The sequence below is a fragment of the Lissotriton helveticus genome, chromosome 6 (genome assembly GCF_964261635.1).
Source record: "Lissotriton helveticus chromosome 6, aLisHel1.1, whole genome shotgun sequence".
Taxonomy (NCBI): Eukaryota; Metazoa; Chordata; class Amphibia; order Caudata; family Salamandridae; genus Lissotriton; species Lissotriton helveticus.
In genome coordinates this window covers 622,609,044-622,632,631 of record NC_136067.1, presented here as the reverse complement: position 1 = coordinate 622,632,631, position 23,588 = coordinate 622,609,044, and positions in this window count along the sequence as shown.

The following is a 23,588-nucleotide window of genomic DNA, read 5'->3' as shown; positions in this document are numbered from 1 at the left end:
TACTGTAGGAACCTGGAAAGGCAGTGGCGTCGACATTATAACTCTACTGACGAGCAGACCTACAAAAGTGCACTACGGATTTACAAAAAACTCATAAAAGCAGAAAAAAGTCGCTACTACACCGCCCAAATTAATGAGGCAAAAAACTCGGTAGGGCAACTATTTCAGGTAGTCACTCACCTATCCATCCCCCCGGTTCCACGCCTAGAAGGATCACAAGCTCTCTCGGACTCCCTGGCCAAATTTTTCGAGGACAAGGTCAACTCCATCTTTCTGAACTTTCGTCACTCCATCAATCCTCCAATCTCTACGCTTACTACGACCCCTTCGATCAAAAACAATTCCCCGATCTTTTCTTGTTTTGAACCAACCACACAGCAGCAAGTTCAACAGCTGGTGGCTGGTACTAAATCGGGCTCCCCTCTCGACCCTTGTCCTGCTGCAATCTTCAATCATATACCGGAAGCCATCTCGCCTGCTTTATCTACAATCTGCAATGCAATGTTTGCAACAGGCATCTACCCGCCTGTCTGGAAGAAGGCTATAATCAAGCCTCTTCTAAAGAAGCCCACTCTTGACCCTCTCCTCCCGGCCAGCTACAGGCCTATTGCATGTCTCCCCTTCCCAGCCAAAATTTTCGAGAGAATAATGAATATCCAACTCTCGAAATTCATCAATGATAATGAACTTCTTGATGATACTCAGTTCGGCTTCCGACAAGGCCACGGAACGGAGACAGCACTACTTAAGGCAGCAGACGAAATAAGAGCCACGATGGACAAGGGAGGTTCCGCTGTCCTTGTACTTCTGGATCTTTCCGCCGCCTTTGACACGGTCGATCATCTTACACTGATCGACCGTGTCTCGGCTGCGGGAATAAGAGGCAGAGCTAAGGACCTCCTCGCCTCATTCCTGGCCAACCGTCCACAGACTGTGAAGTTGGGTAACTACACCTCCCCGACCTTCTCTCTCTCGTGTGGAGTGCCACAGGGTTCCTCGCTAAGTCCGATGCTCTTTAATATCTACGTATCGGACTTGGCGAGGGTAATAAAATCCTATGGAATCGCACTCACAACCTATGCTGATGACACTCAGTTAGTGTTATCGGTACACAACGATGGCATTGCAGTCGCGGCCAACTTCCAGGAGGGAATGAGGGCAATAAGTTCCTGGATGTCATCAAATTGTCTCAAACTAAACTCCGACAAAACGGAGGTGATGACATTCGGGAACTTGCAACCCACCTGGTCCCCTCAGTGGTGGCCTTCCCAGCTGGGGAACCCCCCTCAACCTGTAGTCAAGGTGCGCAATCTGGGAGTAATCTTCGACACCAAACTGACATTCTCTCATCATGCCAATGCGGTGGTATCCTCTTCCTTTTATATCTTAAAAAGGATAAAAAAATTATTGCCATACCTGCCGCCTTCTGCGGGCAAAACCCTGATCAGCTCCCTGGTGTTCTCAAGAACAGATTATTGCAATGCCCTCTTTCTAAATGCCCAAGAAAAGGTCCTTCAAAAACTACAGACGGTACAAAATGCCGCAGCCAGGGTTCTTTTGGCTATTCCCAAATTCACTCCCACGTCCCCCTATATCAGAAAGCTACATTGGCTCCCCATACGGAGTCGAATCAAATTCAAGGCTTTATGCATAGCCTATAAAACTATTAATAGCCCCGGCCCGCAGTTTTTAAAAACAGTTCTCCGTCCCTTGGAGCATGCAAGAACCTTACGATCATCCTCAGCACATTTACTGAGGGTTCCACGGACAAGGAGGACGAACTGGGGAGATAGATGTTTTTCCATAGGAACTGCTAAACTGTGGAATACATTACCATCTCACATCAAAATTGCTCCTTCCCTACTACACTTCAGAAAGAGCCTTAAAACCTGGCTGTTTTCATCCTAAACTATCTTTTGCCCAGAGTGAGTTCAGTAGTACTAGCGCCGAGACACCCTCACGGGTATTTGCGCGCTCTAAAAATCGCATAAAATAAATAAATAAATAAATAAATCTAGTTCCAAAATAAATTGAGACTCCAATCTCCTCAGCATCCTGCCTCTATCCCCACCCCTCAGAGGCTTGTCCACTGAGGCGATGACGAAATAGTTTAGGCATTGTAGATCATTTTTGTGATTGATTTTAAAATGTCGGGCCACCGGGTATGAAGAATCGTTATTTACAATGGCTCACAGGTGCTGGAGGATCCTGACATGCACCGGCTGTCGTGTGCTCCCGACATATCTAAGGCCACATGTGCATGTCAGGACATAGATAGCGAAATCAATCTTGCAAGTGAACTGACCCTTGATGTTAACTGAGTCTGGGCTAAAAGGTGTATATTACTGGGTGGTTGTTTTACCAAATTTGCATGCCCTACAGGAGGTGCAGCGTTTGAACCCAAACCGGGATTTCATCCACTCCTCTTTTTTCCTAAGTTCAGGGAAATCATGACAAATGTGTGTCCTAAGGGAAGGGCCCTTCCGAAAGGTCACAGTTGGACCGTTAGGCAATCGTGGTTTTAACACCAAATCTGTTTTCAAAACCGACCATCTCAGTGTTACAATGGACCTGATTTGTCTGGCTTGTCTACTGTAGGAAGTTATTAGTCTCGGTGCCTGGGTATTATCATCAAGAACGCTCACTGACTCTTTGTTGTGGGTTGGGTCAAGCAGGGAGTCACGGGTTCTATTTTTATTTTTCTGCACTGCCAATTTCAGGACAGATTCACGATAACCCCTCTGTCTGAACCTATCCAGGGCTTCCATGGTGCAGTCTTCAAGATCTTTTTCAGTACTGCATATTCTTTTGATCCTAAGTAGCTCGCCAAAAGGGATGTCGTGGATGCGCACTGCTGGTGTGGAGGATACTATTGCCAGCAGTGCTTTTTCTATGTAGTTTAGTAGCCAAATGCCCATTGAGCACAAATATTTTAACATCCAGAAACTCTGCCTCACAGTTACTGATAGATTTGGTGAATTTCAGATTTTCAAGATTGGTATTTAAACTAGTAACAAAATTGTCTGCACTGTTCAAATCCCCGCGCCATAAAACAAAAACATCATCAATATAACGAATCCACAACAAAACATGTTCATCAAAAATGTACACGTGTTGTCGCCTGAGGACCTGCTCCTCCCACCAGCCTACATGTAAACACGCATATCTGGGGGAAAAGCAGGCCCCCATAGCCACTCTACGCTTCTGGATATATATCTCATTCCCAAATAGAAAGAAATTATTGTTGAGACACCAGGTGGTCAACTCCATCAATACTTTGTTATGACGATAACAATTCATGGGCCTTTTAGCAAGAAAAAATTCGAGCGCTTTAAGCCCAGATGTATGCTCTATGCTCGTATAGAGCGATTCTATGTCCAAAGTAATCATTAACATGTCACTGCTCCATGGGATATTTTTAACTTTAGCAATGAAATCACCAGTGTCCTTAACATAAGTAGGTAGATCTTTAACCAAGTCCTGCAGGAAGTAGTCAATATATTGTGTGACATGTTCTGCCACCCCCGCAATGGCCGAGATGATAGGCCGGCCAGGGACAGGTGTCACCTGCTTATGGATCTTTGGGAGTAGGTATAGCTTGGGCAATACTGGGAACTCAACATGGAGAAATTCAAATTCCTGGGAGGAGATCATGCCATCTCTCTTGCATTTGTACAACAACTTTTTTAATGCGTCCTTTGCATCATTAAAATGTTTAATATTGGTTTTAGAATAGCATGTTGGGTCATTCAGCTGTCTCCTCGCCTCCTCAATATAAGCTTCTTGGGGCCAAATAACTACATTGCCTCCCTTGTCTGCAGTAGTAACAATGATTTTATAGTCATTGCCCAGTTTTTTGATGAGTGATAGGTAATCTCTTTCATGCTTACCTTTGTATTGTTTTTTGTGTTTCATCTTGTGATGTAGTTGTTTGAGGTCCTCAACCACCACGTCCTGGAACACATCAATTGAGTCCCTAGGCATAGTGGGATTAAATTTCGACTTAGGTTTAAATGGGCTGATGTTGGCTCCCACTTGTGGAATGGACGCAGCTCTAAGTTCATCCTGAATAGATATTGCATCCAAATATTGTGTGTCGTCAGAAGCCAAGTGGTGCAGCGCCAGAAATGTTTTGGTGTCTTTAGCCGGCAATGCCGGAGAAATATTGGCAATCTCCATGTTGCCTGGCAATTCTTTCTCATTCAAGCCTTCCTTAATGTTGAAGAATTTCTTGATTTTTAGTTTTCTGATGAATAGGTAAACATCAACACAGGTTTTAGCGTAATTAAAGTCAGATGCTGGACAATAAGTTAACCCCAGGCTCAACAGTTGTTTTTCCGCCTCAGTCAGGGTAACAGTTGATAAATTAATAACAGTGTTGTCACTTATCTTTTTTTGCGCAAATATTGTCTCTTTGGTTTTTTTGGCGATTTTCCGCTTTTTCCGGCGCTCCCCCCTCCTGTTTATATATATATAAATATATGTATATATATTACCTACTGGCGTAGTTAGGACCTAGCTACCATAGGAAATCCGCAACATTCTATTGGGAATAACTCTGGCGCCGGTTGAGGACTTTGTGTGTAATTTTCCAAAATTTTGGCCAGCTCCGCTCCGCTCCTTCCCTGGAAGTTTCGGGGGGATTCATGAAGTGGGGGCTGAGAAAAAAGGGGGGTCCCAAAATGTGTTTTTCCCATGTTAATTTCCGTAGGACGGTCTGACAAGTCTACAGCCCGAACCGCTGACTGGAATTACGCCAAACTTGGCAAAATTGTAGGGACTAGTACGCAGATGTGCCTTTTGCTATATTTGGTGGAAATTGCTCCAGTGTTTTTTTTTTAAATTAACTTCAAAAACACATATATATCTATAGGCGCGCTCCGAGCGCTCACCGGTACGCGTACCGGGGAGCGCACCCGGCGCGCTACGGGAGTGCGCGAGCAGAAAGCTGATTGGCTGTCGGGTGTCTGTCAACATTCTAAAAAGTCCGGAGAGTCCGCCATCTTGTGTCTCGGTAGAATCGAGACACAAGAGGTGAAAAAGAAAGGGGGAAATAATTAAAATTTTTAATTTTTGCGGGGTAAGTGCTGGGTGCGTTCCCATGTGCGCTCTCCGGTACACGCACCCTGAGCGCACCAAGGGGAAAACAGTGAAAGAAAATAGTTTTAAAAAAGAATTGGGGTGAGGGGCACTCTACCCTGCTCTCTTTTCAAGTTTTGAAATATTACATTTCACTCTTTTCTGAAACGACACAAAATGGCGGCGATAGGGTGTATCAGAGACAGATAGTGAGAGAAAGGAGGCATGAGATGAAGAAGAGATATCAAATATACATTGGTAAATATACAGTGGGAGACGGGCAGTAAATATGACTAAACTTACTATTTAGCAAATCTCTCTATTGGGACCTAATAGTGTCCTCTTTACATGCCCAGAATACACAGTTAATCTGGAAACAGCCAAGAAAACAAAAACAAGAGAAGATACACAAGGAGAGGAAAAAGATACCCATCAGCCCACTCATAAGTGGAATCTCGTCATCTGGGTATATGTTGGTAAATGGTGTCCTCTAGGGTCTGCCTTGGAAACAATCCATATTTTCTTCTCTCTCCCTCTGTATTTCTGAGACCTTCTGTACCTTCCGTGTGTTTTAGTGTCTAGTTGGGGGACTAGGTACCAGTAGGTCTATAATAATTTTTTCCCCTCGGACCCCCCCTTAACCGTTTATCTCTCTAAACTTACTATTTAACATAAAAATTGTGCACTCTATACTATAAGTATTTCATTATACTACAATCACTTCGCTTTTACCTCATAAATTAGAAATAAAAATGAATAATATGTCTACTAATTTTGAATTTGTAATTAATAATTTATTGTTCAGATTTCTCACAATTTAATAGAACTTGTAGCATGTCCTCATCTGGTATTTCATCTTCATTCATATATTTAATCTCTTCATGAACATTTTTCATTGATGTTTGTTGGCATTCTATTATATCCAAACATTCAATTAATTCTTCATCTAGAGATTGATTCAAAAAATCGTTTAAGTCATCTTCTGTTTGTGATGAAATGGTTTTTTCAAAATCCATGACATTTTCATTTTCAAGATGTGTTGTTGTCATTTCAAAAGTAATTTCCTTGCTGTCCTCCATTTTAATTTCAAATTTCTTACTGTAAATTGCAGAAAAAAGTAATCACTTTCAATTATCGTTTTTAGTAATACATAACATAAAAGTAGCTTAATCAAGTATCTAGTTCTTTAAAATTAATTGGGCAGTGTATAGTATCAGATAGGAACTATAAATATAAAGCACTGCATGTGATGAAGCCAATCTTAAACAATAATTATAACAGAAGGACTGTAAATAACTAATGGAAAACATTTTCCAAATTATCTTAAAGTGTACAACATAGTTCCCCTTACAAATTAACAACTCACCTTTTTGAAAATAGAAGAGTTAGTAGTGTGTTATTCTAAGTCCAGCAATTGAGCACCCACATTTTCTCTCAAAAGTACCTCAGACTGGGGTAATACAAAATGGCCGTGTTTTCCTCTCATTTGAGATATATGCATAACCAATCAAACTTCATCATACACAAATTGTAAACTAAAGTAATATTTTGATTGGTTCTAAATTTTAATACTTTCAAATGTGTTTTCCCCATGCAATTTTCCATAGGACATTTAGACACGCCTACAGCCTGAACAGATGAATGGAATTACACCAAAGTTGGCAAAATGATAGGTACTGGTATGTGGTAGGGCCTTTGCTATATTTCTTTAAAATTGCTCCTGTGGTTTTTATGAAAGGCAACTTCAAAAAAACATATATATCAATAGGCCCGCTTCGAGCGCTCACCGGTACGCGTACGGGGGAGCGCACCCGGCGTGCTACGTGAGTGCGCGAGCGGAAAGCTGATTGGCTGTATGATGTCTGTCAACATTCTTAACAGTCCGGACAGTCTGCCATCTTGTGTCTCGGGAAAATCCAGACAGCTGAGGTAAAAAAGAAAGGGGGAAATGATTAAAAGGGGGCAGGGTACACACACCCTGACCCCCTAGGTTTTTTGAGGGAGGCTTAGAAGGACCATGAAGGGCCCAAAAACTATTTTTTTTTAAATTTTCACGGGGTAAGCGCTGGGTGCGTTCCCGGGTACGCTCTCCGGTATGCGCACCCTGAGCGCACCACGGGGAAAAACAGTGTAAAAAAATAGAGTAAAAAAAAATGTAGAGTGTTTAGAGGTAAGTTAGCTCTGAAAAGAGCTGTTGTGTTATGTGGGTGTTTTTTGTACCTACAAGTAGGTACCAATGCAGAGTCTTATATTCAAGAGGGAAACGCTATTCCCCTCATCTGTAAAATGCACACCATCTCTCCTATACATGCCTTGCATGTTGTAACGCAAGTTGTTGTGATAAATGGAACCCATACCATAGTCTCTGAGGAAAGTAGAAACAGATTTATTCACATGTTTCCTTGCTTTCTCAATCTGTGGACAACATTGGTTGGACCAGTTCCATTTTTGCCTTTGGCATATATTAGAAAATACCAAGGCAGTTTTTGGAAAAAGTGACATCAATTGCCCAAAGATGTCCTTTAAAAGCATTTCCAGACCTACCCCAGTCAAAGTGCCCAGGTCATTTCCACCACAGTGCACAATTATAAGGTCAGGGTGTGGTAAATGCATAAAGGATTTTACCAATGGTATCAATTGGGACTTCTCAATCCTCTCTGTCCAATCCATACAATGTCCACATTTGGTAAATCAAGGTTGTAAATACCTCTGTTAGCTGCGTATTTTTGACTCCAGTGGACATAGCTATGAACCACAAACCAGACTTTTGGCATTTTGAAGGTAGATGTGCTTCTAGTAAGATGAGTTGTGGAAATGAAATGGCAGTTTGATTATGAAAAAAAGTGGTTGAGAATCAGTGCAGTTGAAAAACCAGAAATGATTGGTGCTTTCTTAAAAATCTCCACTGAAAATTAGGTTGCATGCTTTTTTTGTTGTTGTAAAAAGTCATTTCAATGGTAAAGAAACATTGCAGTTGATTAGCTAGTAGATTGAGAGGTCAAACACCCTTGATGGATTATTTTGCAACATAGTATGATGAACTTGTGAACTGTGTGCTGGGTTAGGAGGGAGTTACCATGGTTACAGGGTGAATGAGCACTGGGGGGATGGGTGAATGTTAGGTGAGTTTCAAAGTCTTGAAATGTACAACCAATTAAAATGTGCAGTTTGGTTTTGAATTTGAGTGGGAACAATTTTGGTTGGTTAGGTACAAGAATATGGGTCTGAATTGAGAAAGAATCTGTGCCATTATTCTCAGGCTCAAGTGAAAGAAGCATTAATCAGAGATTCTGCTTAAGAATGTCTGTAGAATGTGACTGACACTGTTTTACATCTTCCAAAGCATTTTTAAAGGTGAGTAATGATTCTTTTAAAAAAGATAGAGAGCTTAAAGATTTTTGACAAGTATCACAGTGAGTGTCTGTGTGAATTAAGGAATTATTTTTTTTACCTTTTTCCATAATGTTTGCTGTGTGTGCTTACAGTTTGTATTTTTTAGTTTATAAGGTAGACTTCTTTTTAAATTGTTTTTTATGCTTGGATTCAATGCTGGTATAGAGATAGTGTAATGGTTTCATTGGACTTGTAAATATGCTCCTTTTTTAGAAGCGCCTTGTGCAAACTTTAACATGGGTGGAAGCAGTGAATGTATGGAGAGGGATAGGAATAGCAGATAGAAAAACATATGAAATGGTGTGGGAGATGCATAAAGTATTTCAGTAATGGCATCAATTGAGATGGAATATAAAATAAAGAGGGGCATATTTACAAGCCCCTTGCGCAATGTTTGACATTAATGCTGATATAGAGATAGTGTAATGGTTTCATTGGCATATTTACAAGCCCCTTGCGCAATGTTTGACATTAATCCTGGTATAGAGATAGTGTAATGGTTTCATTGGCATATTTACAAGCCCCTTGCGCAATGTTTGACATTAATGGTGGTATAGAGATAATATAATGGTTTCATTGGCATATTTACAAGCCCCTTGCGCAATGTTTGACATTAATGCTGGTATAGAGATAGTGTAATGGTTTCATTGGCATATTTACAAGCCCCTTGCACAATGTTTGACATTAATGCTGGTATAGAGATAGTGCAATGGTTTCATTGGCATATTTACTTGCCCCTTGCGCAATGTTTGACATTAATGCTGGTATAGAGATAGTGTAATGGTTTCATTGGCATATTTACAAGCCCCTTGCGCAATGTTTGACATTAATGCTGGTATAGAGATAGTGTAATGGTTTCATTGGTATATTTATAAGCCCCTTGCGCAATGTATGTGTCTAAGATCACAGCTTCAGTCACAGTGTGATCTTAGGCACATGATCAGAATGTTACATATAATGTACCAAGTCTGTCTCTGCCAACAGTATGTGTGACTCTGCCTAAGATCCGAGTGATGGGTGAATCAAGCTTCAGTCACAGTGTGATCTTAGGCACATGACCAGAATGTTACATATAATGTAGCATGTCTGTCTCTGCCAACAGTATGTGTGACTCTGCCTAAGATCAGAGTGATGGGTGAATCAAGCTTCAGTCACAGTGTGATCTTAGGCACATGATCAGAATGTTAGATATAATGTACCATGTCTGTCTCTGCCAACAGTATGTGTGACTCTGCCTAAGATCACAGGGATGGGTGAATCAAGCTTCAGTCACAGTGTGATCTTAGGCACATGATCAGAATGTGAGATATAATGTACCATGTCTGTCTCTACCAACAGTATGTGTGACTCTGCCTAAGATTACACTGATGGGTGAATCAAGCTTCAGTCACAGTGTGATCTTAGGCACATGATCGGAATGTTAGATATAATGTACCATGTCTGTCTCTGCCAACAGTATGTGTGACTCTGCCTAAGATCACACTTATGGGTGAATCAAGCTCCAGTCACAGTGTGATCTTAGGCATATGATCAGAATGTTAGATATAATGTACCATGTCTGTCTCTGCCAACAGTATGCGTGACTCTGCCTAAGATCACAGTGATGGGTGAATCAAGCTTCAGTCACAGTGTGATCTTAGGCACATGATCAGAATGTTAGATATAATGTACCATGTCTGTCTCTGCCAACACTATGTGTGACTCTGCCTACGATCACAGTGATGGGTGAATCAAGCTTCAGTCACAGTGTGATCTTAGGCACATGATCAGAATTTTACATATAATGTACCATGTCTGTCTCTGCCAACAGTATGTGTGACTCTACCTAAGATTACACTGATGGGTGAATCAAGCTTCAGTCACAGTGTGATTTTAGGCACATGATCAGAATGTTCGATATAATATACAATGTCTGTCTCTGCCAACAGTATGTGTGACTCTGCCTAAGATTACACTGATGTGTGAATCAAGCTTCAGTCACAGTGTGCTTTTAGGCACATGATCAGAATGTTAGATATAATGTACCATGTCTGTCTCTGCCAACAGTATGTGTGACTCTGCCTAAGATTACACTGATGGGTGAATCAAGCTTCAGTCACAGTGTAATTTTAGGCACATGATCAGAATGTTACCTATAATGTACCATGTCTGTCTCTGCCAAGAGTATGAGTGACTCTTCCTAAGATTACACTGATGGGTGAATCAAGCTTCAGTCACAGTGTGATCTTAGGCACATGATCAGAATGTTAGATATAATGTACCATGTCTGTCTCTGCCAACAGTATGTGTGACTCTGCCTAAGATCACACTGATGGGTGAATCAAGCTTCAGTCACAGTGTGATCTTAGGCACATGATCAGAATGTTAGATATAATGTACCATGTCTGTCTCTGCCAACAGTATGTGTGACTCTGCCTAAGATTACACTGATGGGTGAATCAAGCTTCAGTCACAGTGTGATACTAGGCACATTATCAGAATGTTAGAAATAATTTACCATGTCTGTCTCTGCCAACAGTATGTGTGACTCTGCCTAAGATTACACTGATGGGTGAATCAAGCTTCAGTCACAGTGTGATTTTAGGCACATGATCAGAATGTTAGATATAATGTATCATGTCTGTCTCTGCCAACAGTATGTGTGACTCTGCCTAAGATCCCAGTGATGGGTGAATCAAGCTTCAGTCACAGTGTGATCTTAGGCACATGATCAGAATGTTACATATAATGTACCATGTCTGTCTCTGCCAACAGTATGTGTGACTCTGCCTAAGATTACACTGATGGGTGAATCAAGCTTCAGTCACAGTGTGATTTTAGGCACATGATCAGAATGTTAGATATAATGTACCATGTCTGTCTCTGCCAACAGTATGTGAGACTCTGCCTAAGATTACACTATTACACTGATGGGTGAATCAAGCTTCAGTCACAGTGTGATTTTAGGCACATGATCAGAATGTTAGATATAATGTACCATGTCTGTCTCTGCCAACAGTATGTGTGACTCTGCCTAAGATCACAGTGATGGGTGAATCAAGCTTCAGTCACAGTGTGATCTTAGGCACATGATCAGAATGTTACATATAATGTACCATGTCTGTCTCTGCCAACAGTATCTGTGACTCTGCCTAAGATTACACTGATGGGTGAATCAAGCTTCAGTCACAGTGTGCTTTTAGGCACATGATCAGAATGTTAGATATAATGTACCATGTCTGTCTCTGCCAACAGTATGTGTGACTCTGCCTAAGATTACACTGATGGGTGAATCAAGCTTCAGTCACAGTGTGATTTTAGGCACATGATCAGAATGTTACATATAATGTACAATGTCTGTCTCTGCCAAGAGTATGAGTGACTCTGCCTAAGATTACACTGATGGGTGAATCAAGCTTCAGTCACAGTGTGATCTTAGGCACATGATCAGAATGTTAGCTATATTGTACCATGTCTGTCTCTGCCAACAGGATGTGTGACTTTGCCTAATATCACACTGATGGGTGAATCAAGCTTCAGTCACAGTGTGATCTTAGGCACATGATCAGAATGTTAGATATAATATACAATGTCTGTCTCTGCCAACAGTATGTGTGACTCTGCCTAAGATTACACTGATGTGTGAATCAAGCTTCAGTCACAGTGTGCTTTTAGGCACATGATCAGAATGTTAGATATAATGTACCATGTCTGTCTCTGCCAACAGTATGTGTGACTCTGCCTAAGATTACACTGATGGGTGAATCAAGCTTCAGTCACAGTGTAATTTTAGGCACATGATCAGAATGTTACCTATAATGTACCATGTCTGTCTCTGCCAAGAGTATGAGTGACTCTTCCTAAGATTACACTGATGGGTGAATCAAGCTTCAGTCACAGTGTGATCTTAGGCACATGATCAGAATGTTAGATATAATGTACCATGTCTGTCTCTGCCAACAGTATGTGTGACTCTGCCTAAGATCACACTGATGGGTGAATCAAGCTTCAGTCACAGTGTGATCTTAGGCACATGATCAGAATGTTAGATATAATGTACCATGTCTGTCTCTGCCAACAGTATGTGTGACTCTGCCTAAGATTACACTGATGGGTGAATCAAGCTTCAGTCACAGTGTGATACTAGGCACATTATCAGAATGTTAGAAATAATTTACCATGTCTGTCTCTGCCAACAGTATGTGTGACTCTGCCTAAGATTACACTGATGGGTGAATCAAGCTTCAGTCACAGTGTGATTTTAGGCACATGATCAGAATGTTAGATATAATGTATCATGTCTGTCTCTGCCAACAGTATGTGTGACTCTGCCTAAGATCCCAGTGATGGGTGAATCAAGCTTCAGTCACAGTGTGATCTTAGGCACATGATCAGAATGTTACATATAATGTACCATGTCTGTCTCTGCCAACAGTATGTGTGACTCTGCCTAAGATTACACTGATGGGTGAATCAAGCTTCAGTCACAGTGTGATTTTAGGCACATGATCAGAATGTTAGATATAATGTACCATGTCTGTCTCTGCCAACAGTATGTGAGACTCTGCCTAAGATTACACTATTACACTGATGGGTGAATCAAGCTTCAGTCACAGTGTGATTTTAGGCACATGATCAGAATGTTAGATATAATGTACCATGTCTGTCTCTGCCAACAGTATGTGTGACTCTGCCTAAGATCACAGTGATGGGTGAATCAAGCTTCAGTCACAGTGTGATCTTAGGCACATGATCAGAATGTTACATATAATGTACCATGTCTGTCTCTGCCAACAGTATCTGTGACTCTGCCTAAGATTACACTGATGGGTGAATCAAGCTTCAGTCACAGTGTGCTTTTAGGCACATGATCAGAATGTTAGATATAATGTACCATGTCTGTCTCTGCCAACAGTATGTGTGACTCTGCCTAAGATTACACTGATGGGTGAATCAAGCTTCAGTCACAGTGTGATTTTAGGCACATGATCAGAATGTTACATATAATGTACAATGTCTGTCTCTGCCAAGAGTATGAGTGACTCTGCCTAAGATTACACTGATGGGTGAATCAAGCTTCAGTCACAGTGTGATCTTAGGCACATGATCAGAATGTTAGCTATATTGTACCATGTCTGTCTCTGCCAACAGGATGTGTGACTTTGCCTAATATCACACTGATGGGTGAATCAAGCTTCAGTCACAGTGTGATCTTAGGCACATGATCAGAATGTTAGATATAATGTACCATGTCTGTCTCTGCCAACAGTATGTGTGACTCTGCCTAAGATTATACTGATGGGTGAATCAAGCTTCAGTCACAGTGTGATATTAGGCACATTATCAGAATGTTAGATATAATGTACCATGTCTGTCTCTGCCAACAGTATGGGTGACTCTGCCTAAGATTACACTGATGGGTGAATCAAGCTTCAGTCACAGTGTGATTTTAGGCACATGATCAGAATGTTAGATATAATGTACTATGTCTGTCTCTGCCAACAGTATGTGTGACTCTGCCTAAGATCCCAGTGTTGGGTGAATCAAGCTTCAGTCACAGTGTGATCTTAGGCACATGATCAGAATGTTACATATAATGTACCATGTCTGTCTCTGCCAACAGTATGTGTGACTCTGCCTATGATTACACTGATGGGTGAATCAAGCTTCAGTCACAGTGTGATTTTAGGCACATGATCAGAATGTTAGATATAATGTACCATGTCTGTCTCTGCCAACAGTATGTGTGACTCTGCCTAAGATTACACTATTACACTGATGGGTGAATCAAGCTTCAGTCACAGTGTGATTTTAGGCACATGATCAGAATGTTAGATATAATGTACCATGTCTGTCTCTGCCAACAGTATGTGTGACTCTGCCTAAGATCACAGTGATGGGTGAATCAAGCTTCAGTCACAGTGTGATCTTAGGCACATGATCAGAATGTTACATATAATGTACCATGTCTGTCTCTGCCAACAGTATCTGTGACTCTGCCTAAGATTACACTGATGGGTGAATCAAGCTTCAGTCACAGTGTGATTTTAGGCACATGATCAGAATGTTACATATAATGTACCATGTCTGTCTCTGCCAACAGTATGTGCGACTCTGCCTAAGATCACAGTGATGGGTGAATCAAGCTTCAGTCACAGTGTGATCTTAGGCACATGATCAGAATGTTACATATAATGTATCATGTCTGTCTCTGCCAACAGTATGTGTGACTCTGCCTACGATCACAGTGATGGGTGAATCAAGCTTCAGTCACAGTGTGATCTTAGGCACATGATCAGAATGTTACATATAATGTACCATGTCTGTCTCTGCCAACAGTATGTGTGACTCTGCCTAAGATTACACTGATGAGTGAATCAAGCTTCAGTCACAGTGTGATTTTAGGCACATGATCAGAATGTTATATGTAATGTACCATGTCTGTCTCTGCCAATAGTATGAGTGACTCTGCCTAAGATCACAGTGATGGGTGAATCAAGCTTCAGTCACAGTGTGATCTTAGGCACATGATCAGAATGTTAGATATAATTAACCATGTCTGTCTCTGCCAACAGTATGTGTGACTCTGCCTAAGATCACAGTGATGGGTGAATCAAGCTTCAGTCACGGTGTGATCTTAGGCACATGATCAGAATGTTAGATATAATGTACCATGTCTGTCTCTGCCAACAGTATGTGTGACTCTGCCTAAGATTACACTGATGGGTGAATCAAGCTTCAGTCACAGTGTGATCTTAGGCACATGATTGGAATGTTAGATATAATGTACCATGTCTGTCTCTGCCAACAGTATGTGTGACTCTGCCTAAGATCACACTCATGGGTGAATCAAGCTTCAGTCACAGTGTCATCTTAGGCACATGATCAGAATGTTACATATAATGTACCATGTCTGTCTCTGCCAACAGTATGTGTGACTCTGCCTAAGATTACACTGATGGGTGAATCAAGCTTCAGTCACAGTGTGATTTTAGGCACATGATCAGAATGTTAGATATAATGTACCATGTCTGTCTCTGCCAACAGTATGTGAGACTCTGCCTAAGATTACACTATTACACTGATGGGTGAATCAAGCTTCAGTCACAGTGTGATTTTAGGCACATGATCAGAATGTTAGATATAATGTACCATGTCTGTCTCTGCCAACAGTATGTGTGACTCTGCCTAAGATCACAGTGATGGGTGAATCAAGCTTCAGTCACAGTGTGATCTTAGGCACATGATCAGAATGTTACATATAATGTACCATGTCTGTCTCTGCCAACAGTATCTGTGACTCTGCCTAAGATTACACTGATGGGTGAATCAAGCTTCAGTCACAGTGTGCTTTTAGGCACATGATCAGAATGTTAGATATAATGTACCATGTCTGTCTCTGCCAACAGTATGTGTGACTCTGCCTAAGATTACACTGATGGGTGAATCAAGCTTCAGTCACAGTGTGATTTTAGGCACATGATCAGAATGTTACATATAATGTACAATGTCTGTCTCTGCCAAGAGTATGAGTGACTCTGCCTAAGATTACACTGATGGGTGAATCAAGCTTCAGTCACAGTGTGATCTTAGGCACATGATCAGAATGTTAGCTATATTGTACCATGTCTGTCTCTGCCAACAGGATGTGTGACTTTGCCTAATATCACACTGATGGGTGAATCAAGCTTCAGTCACAGTGTGATCTTAGGCACATGATCAGAATGTTAGATATAATGTACCATGTCTGTCTCTGCCAACAGTATGTGTGACTCTGCCTAAGATTATACTGATGGGTGAATCAAGCTTCAGTCACAGTGTGATATTAGGCACATTATCAGAATGTTAGATATAATGTACCATGTCTGTCTCTGCCAACAGTATGGGTGACTCTGCCTAAGATTACACTGATGGGTGAATCAAGCTTCAGTCACAGTGTGATTTTAGGCACATGATCAGAATGTTAGATATAATGTACTATGTCTGTCTCTGCCAACAGTATGTGTGACTCTGCCTAAGATCCCAGTGTTGGGTGAATCAAGCTTCAGTCACAGTGTGATCTTAGGCACATGATCAGAATGTTACATATAATGTACCATGTCTGTCTCTGCCAACAGTATGTGTGACTCTGCCTATGATTACACTGATGGGTGAATCAAGCTTCAGTCACAGTGTGATTTTAGGCACATGATCAGAATGTTAGATATAATGTACCATGTCTGTCTCTGCCAACAGTATGTGTGACTCTGCCTAAGATTACACTATTACACTGATGGGTGAATCAAGCTTCAGTCACAGTGTGATTTTAGGCACATGATCAGAATGTTAGATATAATGTACCATGTCTGTCTCTGCCAACAGTATGTGTGACTCTGCCTAAGATCACAGTGATGGGTGAATCAAGCTTCAGTCACAGTGTGATCTTAGGCACATGATCAGAATGTTACATATAATGTACCATGTCTGTCTCTGCCAACAGTATCTGTGACTCTGCCTAAGATTACACTGATGGGTGAATCAAGCTTCAGTCACAGTGTGATTTTAGGCACATGATCAGAATGTTACATATAATGTACCATGTCTGTCTCTGCCAACAGTATGTGCGACTCTGCCTAAGATCACAGTGATGGGTGAATCAAGCTTCAGTCACAGTGTGATCTTAGGCACATGATCAGAATGTTACATATAATGTACCATGTCTGTCTCTGCCAACAGTATGTGTGACTCTGCCTACGATCACAGTGATGGGTGAATCAAGCTTCAGTCACAGTGTGATCTTAGGCACATGATCAGAATGTTACATATAATGTACCATGTCTGTCTCTGCCAACAGTATGTGTGACTCTGCCTAAGATTACACTGATGAGTGAATCAAGCTTCAGTCACAGTGTGATTTTAGGCACATGATCAGAATGTTATATGTAATGTACCATGTCTGTCTCTGCCAACAGTATGAGTGACTCTGCCTAAGATCACAGTGATGGGTGAATCAAGCTTCAGTCACAGTGTGATCTTAGGCACATGATCAGAATGTTAGATATAATTAACCATGTCTGTCTCTGCCAACAGTATGTGTGACTCTGCCTAAGATCACAGTGATGGGTGAATCAAGCTTCAGTCACGGTGTGATCTTAGGCACATGATCAGAATGTTAGATATAATGTACCATGTCTGTCTCTGCCAACAGTATGTGTGACTCTGCCTAAGATTACACTGATGGGTGAATCAAGCTTCAGTCACAGTGTGATCTTAGGCACATGATTGGAATGTTAGATATAATGTACCATGTCTGTCTCTGCCAACAGTATGTGTGACTCTGCCTAAGATCACACTCATGGGTGAATCAAGCTTCAGTCACAGTGTCATCTTAGGCACATGATCAGAATGTTACATATAATGTACCATGTCTGTCTCTGCAAACAGTATGTATGTCTCTGCTCATATTATTTCACTGTCTCTACAGACCAAAAACAGGCCACCTGTATATAAGCAACACTTAACATTAATTTCTCATTACATGTAACATCCTGCTAATCTGCCTAAGATCACACTGTGAGTGAAGCTTAATTCACCCATCAGTGTGATCTTAGGCACATGTCCACAATATTACATGTAATCTACCATCTCTGTGTCTGCAAGCAGTATGTGTGTCTCTGCTCATATTATTTCACTGTATCTACAGGCCAAAAACAGGCCTCCTATATATAAGCAAGACATAACATTAATTAGTAAATCGTTTTTGACACAAAGCAAAGCAGATGCAATGTAAATCAGCCTTTTGTTGTATACTAGTTTTTATATTGTTTACTTATTGTAATTGCTATGTAATATGTTTGTAGTGGTCTATAATATGTTATTTTTTGTTTACCACAGATTATAATCATCTATATAACAAAGAAAAAAATGCCTTCGAAACAAAGACGTGAAAAAGTTTATAAAAGAAAATTAAGGTCTAAGGAAAAAGAAAATCAAGAACCAACCAAAATAAAATCTTCAGAGAAAAAATAAATGCTCCTGGTAAGCAAACTAAAAATTTTCTCAGGAACTTATTGAAATGTCAAGAAAAAAAACGTTTTTTTGCAAACAAGAATGAAACACCTGTAATTAGAAAGAAGACAGGATGTTCTTCTAAAAATGTTAGACCTGTACAAGGAGATGATATTTTGTATAACAAAGGAAGGAGCAACCAATTTACTGAAATTCGTAGACGAATGTTTTACAACAGAATAGCATCAAATGTATTAAAAAATGTAAAGAGGTATCAAAAAAGACCGCTTTTTACAAGAAAAAAAAACATAGTTAAGATTGTGGATGAAGCATTTAAAGTGAAAAATAAATTGTTTAGTTTGGTAATGAATAGAATTCGTACACTTGATAAGGTAATCAATGTGTTCAAATCAAAATGTAAGTGGAGGAGAGTAATTAATCGATTTCTGTGATGTTTTTTCTGGAGAATGGAAGCATAGTTCAAGTTGTGAGCCATTTTTTAATGAAGAAAGTTACTTTCAGGATAATGATTTGGTGCATGCAGTTGACACCAGTGGTCGAGCATATGAGGTGAAGGACGGTTGTCCGGTTAAAAAAGAAGAGATTGTGCCTAGAAATACAGAAGAGGTGTTAGCTGATGAAGTTTTAGGGAGATGTCCTAAGACTCCAGTGTATACATGGAATTGTAGTAGTATTTGTAGTGTCCGACAGGAATCAATTGATTTGTTTCGCACTTTCTTACGGACATATACTAAGAAAAGTGTGAAACAAAAAATGAAAATTTTACAAGAGTTAGATCCTTGTAGAGTGAGAGAAAAAACAGGTTTGCAAGGGCATTCACTGGCTTGTCTTTCAAGAAAAGTATGTCAGAGTGTTTTTCACCATTTTAGGATGTTAGCAGTGCATCATAATAAAGTGAGGAAATTAGTGAGAAGGTTGTATTATGCAAAAAGTCCAGCACTTAAACTAAAACAGTTAAACAGAGCTCTTTTGCATGGAACTGAATTAGATGTCAAAAACATTTGTGATGAAATTGAGTTTTGTTACTTTGGTGAAAAAGAGGTCAGTGCAGAAATTGATACAGTAATAGAAGGTAATGTAGAAGAGAATGTAGAGATTTTAAGTTCAGAAAAATTTGAAAATGAAATTACAAAGTTTAAGGTCAATTCAAGTGAAAGGCCTAATTGTTCTTGTGTTTGTTGTCGACGAACTCATTATAAGCATCAGACTAGATTAGTTGATTTATATGTAAAAAGCGAAAAGATAAATAATAATGAGTGGAAGGATTTTGCAACTTATTTGTTGGTTGAAAATTGTTTTGATTTGGGCTCTGATCAACGTATTTGTAAATATTGCTATAATAAATTAAATGAAAACAGAATGCCTGCTAGAGCTGTTCATAATAATCTGGAGTTGCTAGACATTCCTTCTGAATTGATGGATGTAAATACCTATGAGTCTATTCTGAATCAATGTGTACATCCTTTTCAGGCTATTGTTCGCATGGAGCCTAAGACAGGGAAATTGCCTCCTTCAGATTTACAGAGAGGATTAAGGGGAAGAGTTGTTTATTTGCCTCTAGATTTTAAGAAAAATATTGATATAATTGGTGTCGAAAAAGTATAAGAGGAACCTATGGTTATTCTAGTTAATGGTGTTCCGACAAAAAGTAAGAAAATCTGGCAAGAATTAGTGGATGTTAGGAAAGTCAAGAAGGCAAAGTTGTATTTGGTAAAAAATAATCAGTACTATAGAAATGTGTATGTGGGAGAAGAAGAAACAACTGTAGAGGGGATACTGATGTCTCTGCTGGGCAAATAGAAAAAGTTGATGTCTCTAGAAGTGAAGAAATTTATGAACAATATAGTGTTCATCCATTGCATTCCAAAGAAGTATTGGGGAATGCTATTGACTTATATCAGATGAAAAAAGCCGAAGGAAGTCCCATTAGTGTATGGGAATAAAGTTTGGAAGCTCGTTGTTTTCCACAGTTATTTCCAACAGGTGAAGGTGGACGATATGACGACGGACCTGTTCAAATTCCTGCATCTGAATACCGGACTTCAAGATTATATGCAGAAGATCCAAGGTTTCGTCAATGCATTCCATATTTGTTCCATCTACTGTTTGAGAGTGACTTGTCTGGACTTTCCTATGCAGTAAACCATATACTGAAAAGTGGAACACATCTGCAAAATATTTCGGCAAGGGATTTTATGGATAAAGTGAAACTGCAAGACAGTGTTTTGGAATCTCAGCTAATTAATCTCATGGCATGTCAGCGTGGTACTAACGAGTATTGATACCGTCCTCATGGGGAATTGAAATGTATGTTAAGAAACTTAGGAACTCCTACATGGTTCCTCACTCTTAGCTGTGCTGAGTATGCTTGGGAAGACTTACTTGAATTTCTACGAGAGGCAAATAAAAACATTGAAAACATTGAAAATATTGAATACAAGACACCTGGAGAACTGTGCTCTTTGGATCCAGTTAATGTATGCAGGTATTTCAATAATAGGTTTGAAGCTATGATGTCTTTTATTACAAACAAAAAAAATCCTCCGCTTGGAGAGGTGTTGGATTTCTTTTGGAGAAAGGAGTATCAAGCAAGAGGTGCTCCTCATATACATATGCTGCTATGGATAAAAGATGCACCAAAATTTGGAACAGAATCAGATGAGAAAGTGATGAGTTTCATTGAGCAGTATTCTACATGTGCTGTTCCGAAAAGTACAGAAGAAAACAATTTAAGACATCAAGTTGTACGCTTTCAAAGCCATCGTTGTGGGAAATACTGTCGTCGAAAATAGATATCAAAGGACAAGTTCTACACGAAATGTCATTTTGCATTTCCACGACCAGTAACATCGAAAGGAAGAGTCAACAATTTTATGTCTTCTCTGCGACATACTGTGACAAGAAAATCACCCAAAAATACATACAACCTAAGAAGAAATGAGGAATCAAAATTCATAAATGACTACAACCCAGTCATTTTGTCCATGTGGAATGCTAACATGGATATTCAATATGTGGCTGACAACTCTATTGCTGTGGCTTGATATGTGACGTCTTACATCACAAAATCAGAAAAGACGGAACTGAAGGAAATGTGGGAGGAAATTTCACATGAAAAGAGTCTAAGCAAGAAATTATACAGTTACAGTCTGAAGATGTTGTTGCATCGAGAAATTGGAGCATATGAATGTTCTGATCAGTTTGTCATCAGCAAGTCTATATGCCAAATATAGAACCATCATTTGGGTGAGTCTAGGTCTTGCTGCAACACGAAACCGAGTTTTGAAATCTGTACAAGAAATTGAGTATTTGGCGGAGAAAGAACCAGACAGTACAGATATTTTGAAGACAAACATGTTGGATACATACTATCCAAATAGAAGTACTCACCTTGAGAATGTTTGTCTCTATGAAGTTCTGCAAACCTATATTTCTAAAAAGAACGTCACAGAAGACATCAATAAAGGTGTATATGCTGTAATTGATTGTGAAGGCTATCTAGTGAAACAAAGAAAAGGCATTTGATTAATCATCGAAAATTGAGTTGTGATTCTCCAGACAAAAGGAAATTTTATTACTTAGCTCTTTTGCAACTCTTTAAGCCTTGGCGTACAGAAGAGGAACTACTTGGAGATTGTCTTACTTATGAAGATTCATTGAATGCAACCAAGGATACGATAGAATGTCCTGTTTTTTCGAATTATCTCCAAATGTTGAACGAGGAAATACAGCAAGAAGCTACAATTGCAGCAGAGACAGTTTTCAAGATAGTCAGAGTTCTGCTTCATTGAGTCAGGATCCACTAGGAGGACCAATTATACAAAATGAAGCTGCTACTGCCATGGATGAAGTTGAAAGAGCCATGGAACAAGCTCAGGAGGATGGAGTTGACTTAGAATATTTGGAAAAAGAACTAAACGTTGAGCAGAGACAAATATATGACGAAGTCACAGAACACATTGAGCATGGTTTATCTCATGAGAAAAAAGAGTGCTCATGTACATCATTTGTTCCTGTCCGACTATATGTGAGTGGAGAAGCAGGAACTGGGAAAAGTTTCCTGATTAAAGCGATTGCAACATATTTGCAGAAAACAACGGAGTCATCGCTCTCTTGTGTTGTTACTGCTCCAACTGGGTTGGCAGCACACAACATTAAAGGGATTACTTTACATCGCTTATTGATGCTGCCAGTGGAGCATGATATCAAATTACAATACCACAAGCTATCTGGAGAAGCTTGTTGTGAAGTTTCAAGAGTCCTAAAGAAAATGAAACTTCTTATCATTGATGAAGTAAGCATGGTATCAAATGTAATGCTTGCTTTTGTGCATTTAAGAATGCAAGAAATTCTTAAAACAGAGTATGATGTGTTATTTGGAGGCAAACACATCATTGTTTTTGGAGATTTACTGCAACTAACTCCAGTGGAAGGACAGCCAATGTTTAAAAGTCTTACACATGAAGATACCAGGAAGTGCTTAGGAAGCATTGGAAATGTGAATATCTTGTTATATTTTAAATATGCAGAACTGCTTCAAAATATGCGACAGGCAAAGGATGAAGATTATAAAAATATTCTACAAGATGTAAGAATTGGAAAACTAACTGAGCATGGCAAAGAAGCTTTACATGGAAGATTAATTTCTCCCGGAGAATATTTTTAAAAAAATTCCTGAAAACAAATCTGTCATATGCTTGATGTCAACTCTGCAAGAATGTTCAATCTTCAACAACAAAATGTTAAAGTTAGAAAATGAAGAGATTGTGAAACTGGAAGCTATTGATAACATTGAACATGAAGGAGCAACTATTATTTTGTCAGAAAAGTTGAAATCAAAATTGGATTCTTTAGAGAAGACAATATCTAAAACTGCTGGTATGGAAAAGACTCTGTATGCATCTTTAAATTGTTGTATAATTTTACGACGTAATTTACATGTGGAAAGAGGTTTAGTAAATGGAGCAATGGGTCATGTTGTGGATTTTGTGAATTACCGAAATAGAGATGGAATTGAAATTATAAAAATTAAATTTGATGGTATTGAAGAAGTACAACAAATCAGTTGTTGTTCTTTTTTTTTTTTTATCCTCATAAATGCCACCAGATAATGTCAACTCTAGATAGGC